Source organism: Triticum aestivum, chromosome 2A, assembly GCF_018294505.1.
Source record: "Triticum aestivum cultivar Chinese Spring chromosome 2A, IWGSC CS RefSeq v2.1, whole genome shotgun sequence".
Lineage (NCBI taxonomy): Eukaryota > Viridiplantae > Streptophyta > Magnoliopsida > Poales > Poaceae > Triticum > Triticum aestivum.
Window position 1 is genome coordinate 607102514 of NC_057797.1, and position 12036 is coordinate 607114549.

A 12036-nucleotide genomic window follows, 5' to 3' on the forward strand; every position below is an offset into this window, starting at 1 on the left:
AGAGACTCCTCGCCATGTCTGTGATCACATCCGGGACTCCGAACAAACTTCGGTTTATCAAAATATATAAACTCATAATGAAACTGTCATCGTAATGTTAAGCGTGCGGACCCTACGGGTTCGAGAACAATGTAGACATGACTGAGACATGTCTCTGGTCAATAACCAATAGCGGAACCTGGATGCTCATATTGGCTCCCACATATTCTACGAAGATCTTTATCGGTCAGACAGCATAACAACATACTTCGTTCCCTTTGTCATCGGTATGTTACTTGCCCGAGATTTGACCGTCGGTATCTCAATACCTAGTTCAATCTCGTTATCGGCAAGTCTCTTTACTTGTTTCGTAATACATCATCTCGCAACTAACTCATTAGTTGCAATGCTTGCAAGGCTTATGTGATGTGCATTACCGAGAGGGCCCTGTTGGAAATATGCCCTAGAGGCAATAATAAAAGCATTATTATTATATTTCTTTGTTCATGATAATTGTCTTTATTCATGCTATAATTGTATTATCCGGAAATCGTAATACATGTGTGAATAACAGACACCAACATGTCCCTAGTAAGCCTCTAGTTGACTAGCTCGTTGATCAATAGATAGTCATGGTTTCCTGGCGGACATTGGATGTCATTGATAATGGGATCACATCATTAGGATAATGATGTGATGGACAAGACCCAATCCTAAGCATAGCACGAAGATCGTGTAGTTCATTTCCTAGAGCTTTGCCAATGTCAAGTATCTTTTCCTTCGACCATGAGAGCGTGTAACTCCTGGATACCGTAGGAGTGCTTTGGGTGTATCAAACATCACAACGTAACTGGGTGACTATAAAGGTGCACTACAGGTATCTCCGAAAGTATCTATTGTTTTATGCGGATCGAGACTGGGATTTGTCACTCCGGATAACGGAGAGGTATCACTGGGCCCACTCGGTAATGCATCATCATTATGAGCTCAAAGTGACCAAGTGTCTGGTCACGGGATCATGCATTACGGTACGAGTAAAGTGACTTGCCGGTAACGAGATTGAACAAGGTATTGGGATACCGACGATCGAGTCTCGGGCAAGTAACATACCGATTGACAAAGGGAATTGTATACGGGGTTGATTAAATCCTCGACATCGTGGTTCATCCGATGAGATCATCGTGGAGCATGTGGGAGCCAACATGGGTATCCAGATCCCGCTGTTGGTTATTGACCGGAGAGCGATCTCGGTCATGTCTACATGTCTCCCGAACCCGTAGGGTCTACACACTTAAGTTTCAGTGACGCTAGGGTTGTAGGGATATGTATATGCAGTAACCCGAATGTTGTTCGGAGTCCCGGATGAGATCCCGGACGTCACGAGGAGTTCCGGAATGGTCCGGAGGTAAAGATTTATATATGGGAAGTCCTGTTTCGGGCATCGGGACAAGTTTCGGGGTTATCGGTATTGTACCGGGACCACCGGAAGGGTCCCGGGGGTCCACCGGGTGGGTCCACCTGTCCCGGGGGGCCACATGGGCTGTAGGGGGTGCGCCTTGGCCTACATGGGCCAAGGGAACCAGCCCCACATAGGCCCATGCACCTAGGGTTTGAGGGGGGAAGAGTCCTAGGAGGGGAAGGCCCCTCCTAGGTGCCTTGGGGGGGAGGGAAACCTCCCCCTGGCCGCCGGCCATAGGAGATTGGATCTCCTAGGCTGCGCACCAACCCCCCTTGGCCCTCCTATATATAGTGGGGGAGAGGAGGGACTTCATACCTGAACACCTTGGCCTTTGGTTGCCTCCTTCTCCCTCTTCAACACCTCCTCCTCCTCCATAGTGCTTGGCGTAGCCCTGCCGGAGTACTGCAGCTCCATCAACACCACGCCGTCGTGCTGCTGCTGGTGCCATCTCCCTCAACCTCTCCTCCCCCCCTTGCTGGATCAAGAAGGAGGAGACATGGCTGTTCCATACGTGTGTTGAACGCGGAGGCACCGTCCGTTCGGTGCTAAGATCATCAGTGATTTGAATCACGTCATGTTCGACTACATCATCCCCGTTCCTTGAACGCTTCCGCTCGCGATCTACAAGGTATGTAGATGCATCTAATCACTTGTTGCTAGATGAACTCATAGATGGATCTTGGTGAAACCGTAGGAAAATTTTTGTTTTCTGCAACGTTCTCCAACAGTGGCATCATGAGCTAGGTCTATGCGTAGTTCTCTTGCACGAGTAGAACACAAAGTAGTTGTGGGCGTTGATTTTGTTCAATATGCTTGCCGTTACTAGTCTTATCTTGATTCGGCGGCATCGTGGGATGAAGCGGCCCGGACCGACCTTACACGTACTCTTATGTGAGACAGGTTCCACCGACTGACATGCACTAGTTGCATAAGGTGGCCAGCGGGTGTCTGTCTCTCCTACTTTAGTCGGATCGGATTCGATGAAAAGGGTCCTTATGAAGGGTAAATAGCAATTGGCATATCACGTTGTGGTCTTTGCGTAGGTAAGAAAACGTTCTTGCTAGAACCCTAATTCAGCCACGTAAAACTTGCAACAACAATTAGAGAACGTCTAACTTGTTTTTGCAGCAAGTGCTTTGTGATATGATATGGCCAAAGTTGTGATGAATGATGAATGATCTATATGTCATGTATGAGATGTTCATGCTATTGTAATAGGAATCACGACTTGCATGTCGATGAGTATGACAACCGGCAGGAGCCATAGGAGTTGTCTTTATTTTTTGTATGACCTGCGTGTCATTGAAGAACGCCATGTAAACTACTTTACTTTATTACTAAACGCGTTAGTAATAGAAGTAGAAGTAGTCGTTGGTGTGACAACTTCATGAAGACACGATGATGGAGATCATGATGATGGAGATCATGGTGTCATGCCGGTGACAAGATGATCATGGAGCCCCGAAGATGAAGATCAAAGGAGCTATATGATATTGGCCATATCATGTCACTACTTTATATAATTGCATGTGATGTTTTATGCATCTTGTTTACTTAGAACGACGGTAGTAAATAAGATGATCCCTTACAAAATTTCAAGAAGTGTTCTCCCCTAACTGTGCACCGTTGCTACAGTTTGTCGTTTCGAAGCACCACGTGATGATCGGGTGTGATAGATTCTTACGTTCACATACAACGGGTGTAAGACAGTTTTACACAGCAAAAACACTTAGGGTTAACTTGACGAGCCTAGCATGTACAGACATGGCCTCGGAACACAGAGACCGAAAGGTCGAACACGAGTCGTATGGAAGATACGATCAACATGAGAATGTTCACCGATGATGACTAGTCCGTCTCACGTGATGATCGGACATGGCCTAGTCGACTCGGATCGTGTAACACTTAGATGACCAAAAGGGATGTCAAATCTGAGTGGGAGTTCATTATAATTTGATTAGATGAACTTAATTATCATGAACTTAGTCTAAATATTTTACAATATGTCTTGTAGATCAAATGGCCAACGTAGTCCTCAACTTCAACGCGTTCCTAGAGAAAACCAAGCTGAGAGACGATGGCAGCAACTATACGGACTGGGTCCGGAACCTGAGGATCATCCTCATAGCTGCCAAGAAAGATTATGTCCTACAAGCACCGCTGGGTGACGCACCTGTTCTCCCTGCAGAACAAGACGTTATGAACGCTTGGCAGGCACGTTCCGATGACTACTCCCTCGTTCAGTGCGGCATGCTTTACAGCTTAGAGCCGGGGCTCCAAAAGCGTTTTGAGAGACATGGAGCATATGAGATGTTCGAAGAGCTGAAAATGGTTTTCCAAGCTCATGCCCGGGTTGAGAGATATGAAGTCTCCGACAAATTCTTCAGCTGTAAGATGGAGGAAAATAGTTCTGTCAGTGAGCACATACTCACTATGTCTGGGTTACATAACCGCTTGACTCAGCTGGGAGTTAATCTCCCGGATGATGCGGTCATTGACAGAATCCTCCAGTCGCTTCCACCAAGCTACAAGAGCTTTGTGATGAACTTCAATATGCAGGGGATGGAAAAGACCATTCCTGAAGTATTTGCTATGCTGAAATCAGCAGAGGTAGAAGTCAAGAAGGAACATCAAGTGTTGATGGTCAATAAAACCACTAAGTTCAAGAAGGGCAAGGGTAAAAAGAACTTCAAGAAGGACGACAAGGTGGTTGCCGCGCCCAGCAAGCAAGCTGCCGGGAAGAAGCCAAAGAATGGACCCAAGCCCGAGACTGAGTGCTTTTATTGCAAGGGAAGTGGTCACTGGAAGCGGAATTGCCCCAAATACTTAGCGGACAAGAAGGCCGGCAACACCAAAGGTATATTTGATATACATGTAATTGATGTGTACCTTACCAGTAATCGTAGTGACTCCTGGGTATTTGATACCGGTGCCGTTGCTCATATTTGTAACTCACCGCAGGAGCTGCGGAATAAACGAAAACTGGCAAAGGACGAGGTGACGATGCGCGTCGGGAATGGTTCCAAGGTCGATGTGATCGCCGTGGGCACGCTACCTCTACATTTACCTACGGGATTAGTTATAAACCTCAATAATTGTTATTTAGTGCCAAGTTTGAGCATGAACATTGTATCAGGATCTCGTTTAATACGAGATGGCTACTCATTTAAATCTGAGAATAATGGTTGTTCTATTTATATGAGAGATATGTTTTATGGTCATGCTCCGATAGTCAATGGTTTATTCTTAATGAATCTCGAGCGTAATGCTACACATATTCATAGTGTAAGTACCAAAAGATGTAAGATTGATAGTGATAGTCCCACATACTTGTGGCACTGCCGCCTTGGTCACATAGGTGTCAAACGCATGAAGAAGCTCCATGTAGATGGACTTTTAGAGTCTCTTGATTATGAATCATTTGACACGTGCGAACCATGCCTCATGGGAAAAATGACCAAGACTCCGTTCTCAGGAACAATGGAGCGAGCAACCAACTTATTGGAAATCATACATACTGATGTGTGCGGTCCAATGAGTGTTGAAGCTCGCGGTGGCTATCGTTATGTTCTCACCCTCACTGATGACTTGAGTAGATATGGGTATGTCTTCTTAATGAAACACAAGTCTGAAACCTTTGAAAAGTTCAAGGAATTTCAGAGTGAGGTTGAAAATCAACGTGACAGGAAAATCAAGTTTCTACGATCAGATCGTGGAGGAGAATACTTGAGTCACGAGTTTGGTACACACTTAAGAAAATGTGGAATAGTTTCACAACTCACGCCGCCTGGAACACCTCAGCGTAATGGTGTGTCCGAACGTCGTAATCGCACTCTATTAGATATGGTACAATCTATGATGTCTCTTGCCGATTTACCACTATCTTTTTGGGGCTATGCTTTAGAGACTGCCGCATTCACTTTAAATAGGGCACCGTCGAAATCCATTGAGACGACACCGTATGAATTGTGGTTTGGGAAGAAACCTAAGCTGTCGTTTCTAAAAGTTTGGGGATGCGATGCTTATGTCAGGAAACTTTAACCTGAAAAGCTCAAACCCAAATCAGAAAAATGCGTCTTCATAGGATACCCTAAAGAAACTGTTGGGTATATCTTCTACCTCAGATCCGAAGGCAAGATCTTTGTTGCCAAGAATGGGTCCTTTCTGGAGAAAGAGTTTCTCTCGAAAGAAGTAAGTGGGAGGAAAGTAGAACTTGATGAAGTATTGCCTCTTGAACCGGTAAATGGCGCAACTCAAGAAAATGTTCCTGAGGCACCTGCACCGACTAGAGAGGAAGTTATTAATGATCAAGATACTTCTGATCAAGCTCCTACTGAAATTCAAAGGTCCACAAGGACACGTTCCGCACCAGAGTGGTACGGCAACCCTGTCTTGGAAATCATGTTGTTGGACAACAGTGAACCTTCGAACTATGAAGAAGCGATGGTGGGCCCGGATTCCGACAAATGGCTAGAAGCCATGAAATCTGAGATAGGATCCATGTATGAAAATGAAGTATGGACTTTGACTGACTTGCCCGTTGAACGGCGAGCCATAGAAAATAAATGGATCTTTAAGAAGAAGACAGACGCGGATGGTAATGTGACCATCTATAAAGCTCAGCTTGTCGCTAAGGGTTATCGACAAGTTCAAGGGGTTGACTACGATGAGACTTTCTCACCGGTAGCGAAGCTGAAGTCCGTCCGAATCATGTTAGCAATTGCCGCATTTTATGATTATGAAATTTGGCAAATGGACATCAAAACGGCATTCCTTAATGGTTTCCTTAAGGAAGAATTGTATATGATGCAGCCGGAAGGTTTTGTCGATCCTAAAAATGCTGACAAGGTGTGCAGGCTCCAACGCTCGATTTATGGGCTGGTGCAAGCATCTCGGAGTTGGAACATTCGTTTTGATGAGATGATCAAAGCGTTTGGATTTACACAGACTTATGGAGAAGCCTGTGTTTACAAGAAAGTGAGTGGGAGCTCTATAGCATTTCTCATACTATATGTAGATGACATACTTTTGATGGGAAATGATATAGAACTTTTGGACAGCATTAAGGCCTACTTGAATAAGAGTTTTTCAATGAAGGACCTTGGAGAAGCTGCTTATATATTAGGCATCAATATCTATAGGGATAGATCGAGACGCCTCATAGGTCTTTCACAAAGCACATATCTTGATAAGATTTTGAAGAAGTTCGAAATGGATCAGTTCAAGAAAGGATTCTTGCCTGTTTTGCAAGGTGTAAAATTGAGCTCAGCTCAATGTCCGACCACGGCAGAAGATATAGAAGAGATGAGCGTCATCCCCTATGCATCAGCCATAGGTTCTATTATGTATGCCATGCTGTGTACCAGACCTGATGTAAACCTTGCCGTAAGTTTGGTAGGAAGGTACCAAAGTAATCCCGGCAAGGAACACTGGACAGCGGTCAAGAATATCCTGAAGTACCTGAAAAGGACTAAGGAAATGTTTCTCGTTTATGGAGGTGACGAAGAGCTCGTCGTAAAAGGTTACGTCGACGCTAGCTTCGACACAGATCTGGATGACTCTAAGTCACAAACCGGATACGTGTATATGTTGAATGGTGGAGCAGTGAGATGGTGCAGCTGCAAACAGAGCATCGTGGCGGGATCTACATGTGAAGCGAAGTACATGGCAGCCTCGGAGGCAGCACATGAAGCAATATGGGTGAAGGAGTTCATTGCCGACCTAGGAGTCATACCCAATGCGTCGGGGCCAATCAAACTCTTTTGTGACAACACTGGAGCTATTGTACTTGCCAAGGAGCACAGGTTTCACAAGAAGACTAGGCCCATCAAGCGTCGCTTCAACTCCATTCGTGAAAATGTTCAAGATGGAGACATAGAGATTTGTAAAGTACATACGGACCTGAATATAGCAGATCCGATGACTAAACCTCTCCCTAGGGCAAAACATGATCAACACCAGAATTACATGGGTGTTCGATTCATCACAATGTAACTAGATTATTGACTCTAGTGCAAGTGGGAGATTGTTGGAAATACGCCCTAGAGGCAATAATAAAAGCATTATTATTATATTTCTTTGTTCATGATAATTGTCTTTATTCATGCTATAATTGTATTATCCGGAAATCGTAATACATGTGTGAATAAAAGACACCAACATGTCCCTAGTAAGCCTCTAGTTGACTAGCTCGTTGATCAATAGATAGTCATGGTTTCCTGGCTATGGACATTGTATGTCATTGATAACGGGATCACATCATTAGGATACCGTAATCCTAAGCATAGCACGAAGATCGTGTACTTCATTTGCTAGAGCTTTGCCAATGTCAAGTATCTCTTCCTTCGACCATGAGAGCGTGTAACTCCTGGATACCGTAGGAGTGCTTTGGGTGTATCAAACGTCACAACGTAACTGGGTGACTATAAAGGTGCACTACAGGTATCTCCGAAAGTATCTATTGTTTTATGCGGATCGAGACTGGGATTTGTCACTCCGGATAACAGAGAGGTATCACTGGGCCCACTCGGTAATGCATCATCATTATGAGCTCAAAGTGACCAAGTGTCTGGTCACGGGATCATGCATTACGGTACGAGTAAAGTGACTTGCCGGTAACGAGATTGAACAAGGTATTGGGATACCGACGATCGAGTCTCGGGCAAGTAACATACCGATTGACAAAGGGAATTGTATACGGGGTTGATTAAATCCTCGACATCGTAGTTCATCCGATGAGATCATCGTGGAGCATGTGGGAGCCAACATGGGTATCCAGATCCCGCTGTTGGTTATTGACCGGAGAGCGATCTCGGTCATGTCTACATGTCTCCCGAACCCGTAGGGTCTACACACTTAAGTTTCAGTGACGCTAGGATATGTATATGCAGTAACCCGAATGTTGTTCGGAGTCCCGGATGAGATCCCGTACGTCACGAGGAGTTCCGGAATGGTCCGGAGGTAAAGATTTATATATGGGAAGTCCTGTTTCGGGCATCGGGACAAGTTTCGGGGTTATCGGTATTGTACCGGGACCACCGGAAGGGTCCCGGGGGTCCACCGGGTGGGTCCACCTGTCCCGGGGGGCCACATGGGCTGTAGGGGGTGCGCCTTGGCCTACATGGGCCAAGGGCACCAGCCCCACATAGGCCCATGCACCTAGGGTTTGAGGGGGGAAGAGTCCTAGGAGGGGAAGGCACCTCCTAGGTGCCTTGGGGGGGAGGGAAACCTCCCCTTGGCCGCCGGCCATAGGAGATTGGATCTCCTAGGCTGCGCACCAACCCCCTTGGCCCTCCTATATATAGTGGGGGAGAGGAGGGACTTCATACCTGAACACCTTGGCCTTTGGTTGCCTCCTTCTCCCTCTTCAACACCTCCTCCTCCATAGTGCTTGGCGTAGCCCTGCCGGAGTACTGTAGCTCCATCAACACCACGCCGTCGTGCTGCTGCTGGTGCCATCTCCCGCAACCTCTCCTCCCCCCCTTGCTGGATCAAGAAGGAGGAGACGTGGCTGTTCCGTACGTGTGTTGAACACGGAGGCACCGTCCGTTCGGTGCTAAGATCATCAGTGATTTGAATCACGTCGTGTTCGACTACATCATCCCCGTTCCTTGAACCCTTCCGCTCGCGATCTACAAGGTATGTAGATGCATCTAATCACTTGTTGCTAGATGAACTCATAGATGGATCTTGGTGAAACCGTAGGAAAATTTTTGTTTTCTGCAACGTTCTCCAACAGGCCCAGAGATACCTCTCCGACAAACGGAGTGACAAATCCTAATCTCGAAATACGCCAACCCAACATGTACCTTTGGAGACACCTGTAGAGCTCCTTTATAATCACCCAGTTACGTTGTGACGTTTGGTAGCACACAAAGTGTTCCTCCGGCAAACGGGAGTTGCATAATCTCATAGTCATAGGAACATGTATAAGTCATGAAGAAAGCAATAGCAACATACTAAACGATCGGGTGCTAAGCTAATGGAATGGGTCATGTCAATCACATCATTCTCCTAATGATGTGATCCCATTAATCAAATGACAACACATGTCTATGGTTAGGAAACATAACCATCTTTGATTAACGAGCTAGTCAAGTAGAGGCACACTAGTGACGTTTAGTTTGTCTATGTATTCACACAAGTATTATGTTTCCGGATAATACAATTCTAGCATGAATAATAAACATTTATCATGATATAAGGAAATAAAATAATAACTTTATTATTGCCTCTAGGGCATATTTCCTTCAGTCTCCCACTTGCACTAGAGTCAATAATCTAGATTACACAGTAATGATTCTAACACCCATGGAGCTTTGGTGCTGATTATGTTTTGCTCGTGGAAGAGGCTTAGTCAACGGGTCTGCTACATTCAGATCCGTATGTATCTTGCAAATCTCTATGTCTCTCACCTAGACTAGATCCCGGATGGAATTGAAGCGTCTCTTGATGTGCTTGGTTCTCTTGTGAAATCTGGATTCCTTTGCCAAGGCAATTGCACCAGTATTGTCACAAAAGATTTTCATTGGACCCGATGCACTAGGTATGACACCTAGATCAGATATGAACTCTTTCATCCAGACTCCTTCGTTTGCTGCTTCCGAAGCAGCTATGTACTCCGCTTCACATGTAGATCCCGCCACAACGCTTTGTTTAGAACTGCACCAACTGACAGCTCCACCGTTTAATGTAAACACGTATCCGGTTTGCGATTTAGAATCGTCCGGATCAGTGTCAAAGCTTGCATCAATGTAACCATTTACGATGAGCTCTTTGTCACCTCCATATACGAGAAACATATCCTTAGTCCTTTTCAGGTATTTCAGGATGTTCTTGACGGCTATCCAGTGATCCACTCCTGGATTACTTTGGTACCTCCCTACTAGACTTATAGCAAGACACACATCAGGTCTGGTACACAGCATTGCATACATGATAGAGCCTATGGCTGAAGCATAGGGAACATCTTTCATTTTCTCTCTATCTTCTGCAGTGGTCGGGCATTGAGTCTTACTCAATTTCACACCTTGTAACACAGGCAAGAATCCTTTCTTTGCTTGATCCATTTTGAACTTCTTCAAAACTTTGTCAAGGTATGTGCTTTGTGAAAGTCCAATTAAGCGTCTTGATCTATCTCTATAGATCTTAATGCCCAATATGTAAGCAGCTTCACCGAGGTCTTTCATTGAAAAACTCTTATTCAAGTATCCCTTTATGCTATCCAGAAATTCTATATCATTTCCGATTAGTAATATGTCATCTACATATAATATCAGAAATGCTACAGAGCTCCCACTCACTTTCTTGTAAATATAGGCTTCTCCAAAAGTCTGTACAAAACCAAATGCTTTGATCACACTATCAAAGTGTTTATTCCAACTCCGAGAGGCTTGCACCAGTCCATAAATGGATCGCTGGAGCTTGCACACTTTGTTAGCTCCCTTTGGATCGACAAAACCTTCTGGCTGCATCATATACAACTCTTCTTCCAGAAATCCATTCAGGAATGCAGTTTTGACATCCATCTGCCAAATTTCATAATCATAAAAATGCGGCAATTGCTAACATGATTCGGACAGACTTAAGCATCGCTACGGGTGAGAAGGTCTCATCGTAGTCAATCCCTTGAACTTGTCGAAAACCTTTTGCGACAAGTCGAGCTTTGTAGACAGTAACATTAACGTCAGCGTCAATCTTCTTCTTGAAGATCCATTTATTCTCAATTGCTTTCCGATCATTGGGCAAGTCAACCAAAGTCCACACTTTGTTCTCATACATGGATCCCATCTCAGATTTCATGGCTTCAAGCCATTTTGCGGAATCTGGGCTCACCATCGCTTCTCCATAGTTCGTAGGTTCATCATGATCTAGTAGCTTGACTTCCAGAACAGGATTACCGTACCACTTTGGTGCGGATCTTACTCTGGTTGATCTACGAGGTTCAGTAGTATCTTTTTCTGAAGTTTCATGATCATCATCAGTAGCTTCCTCACTAATTGGTGTAGGTGTCACAGAAACCGGTTTCTGTGATATACTTCTTTCCAATAAGGGAGCAGGTACAATTACCTCATCAAGTTCTACTTTCCTCCCACTCACTTCTTTCGAGATAAATTCCTTCTCTAGAAAGTTTCCGAATTTAGCAACAAAAGTCTTGCCTTCGGATCTGTGATAGAAGGTGTATCCAATAGTTTCCTTTGGATATCCTATGAAGACACATTTCTTCGATTTGGGTTCGAGCTTATCAGGTTGAAGCTTTTTCACATAAGCATCGCAGCCCCAAACTTTCAGAAACGACAACTTTGGTTTCTTGCCAAACCACAGTTCATAAGGCGTCGTCTCAACGGATTTTGATGGTGCCCTATTTAACGTGAATGCGGCTGTCTCTAAAGCATAACCCCAAAACGATAGCGGTAAATCAGTAAGAGACATCATAGATCACACCATATCTAGTAAAGTACGATTATGACGTTCAGACACACCATTACGCTGTGGTGTTCCGGGTGGCGTGAGTTGCGAAACTATTCCGCATTGTTTCAAATGTACACCAAACTCGTAACTCAAATATTCTCCTCCATGATCAGATCGTAGGAATTTTA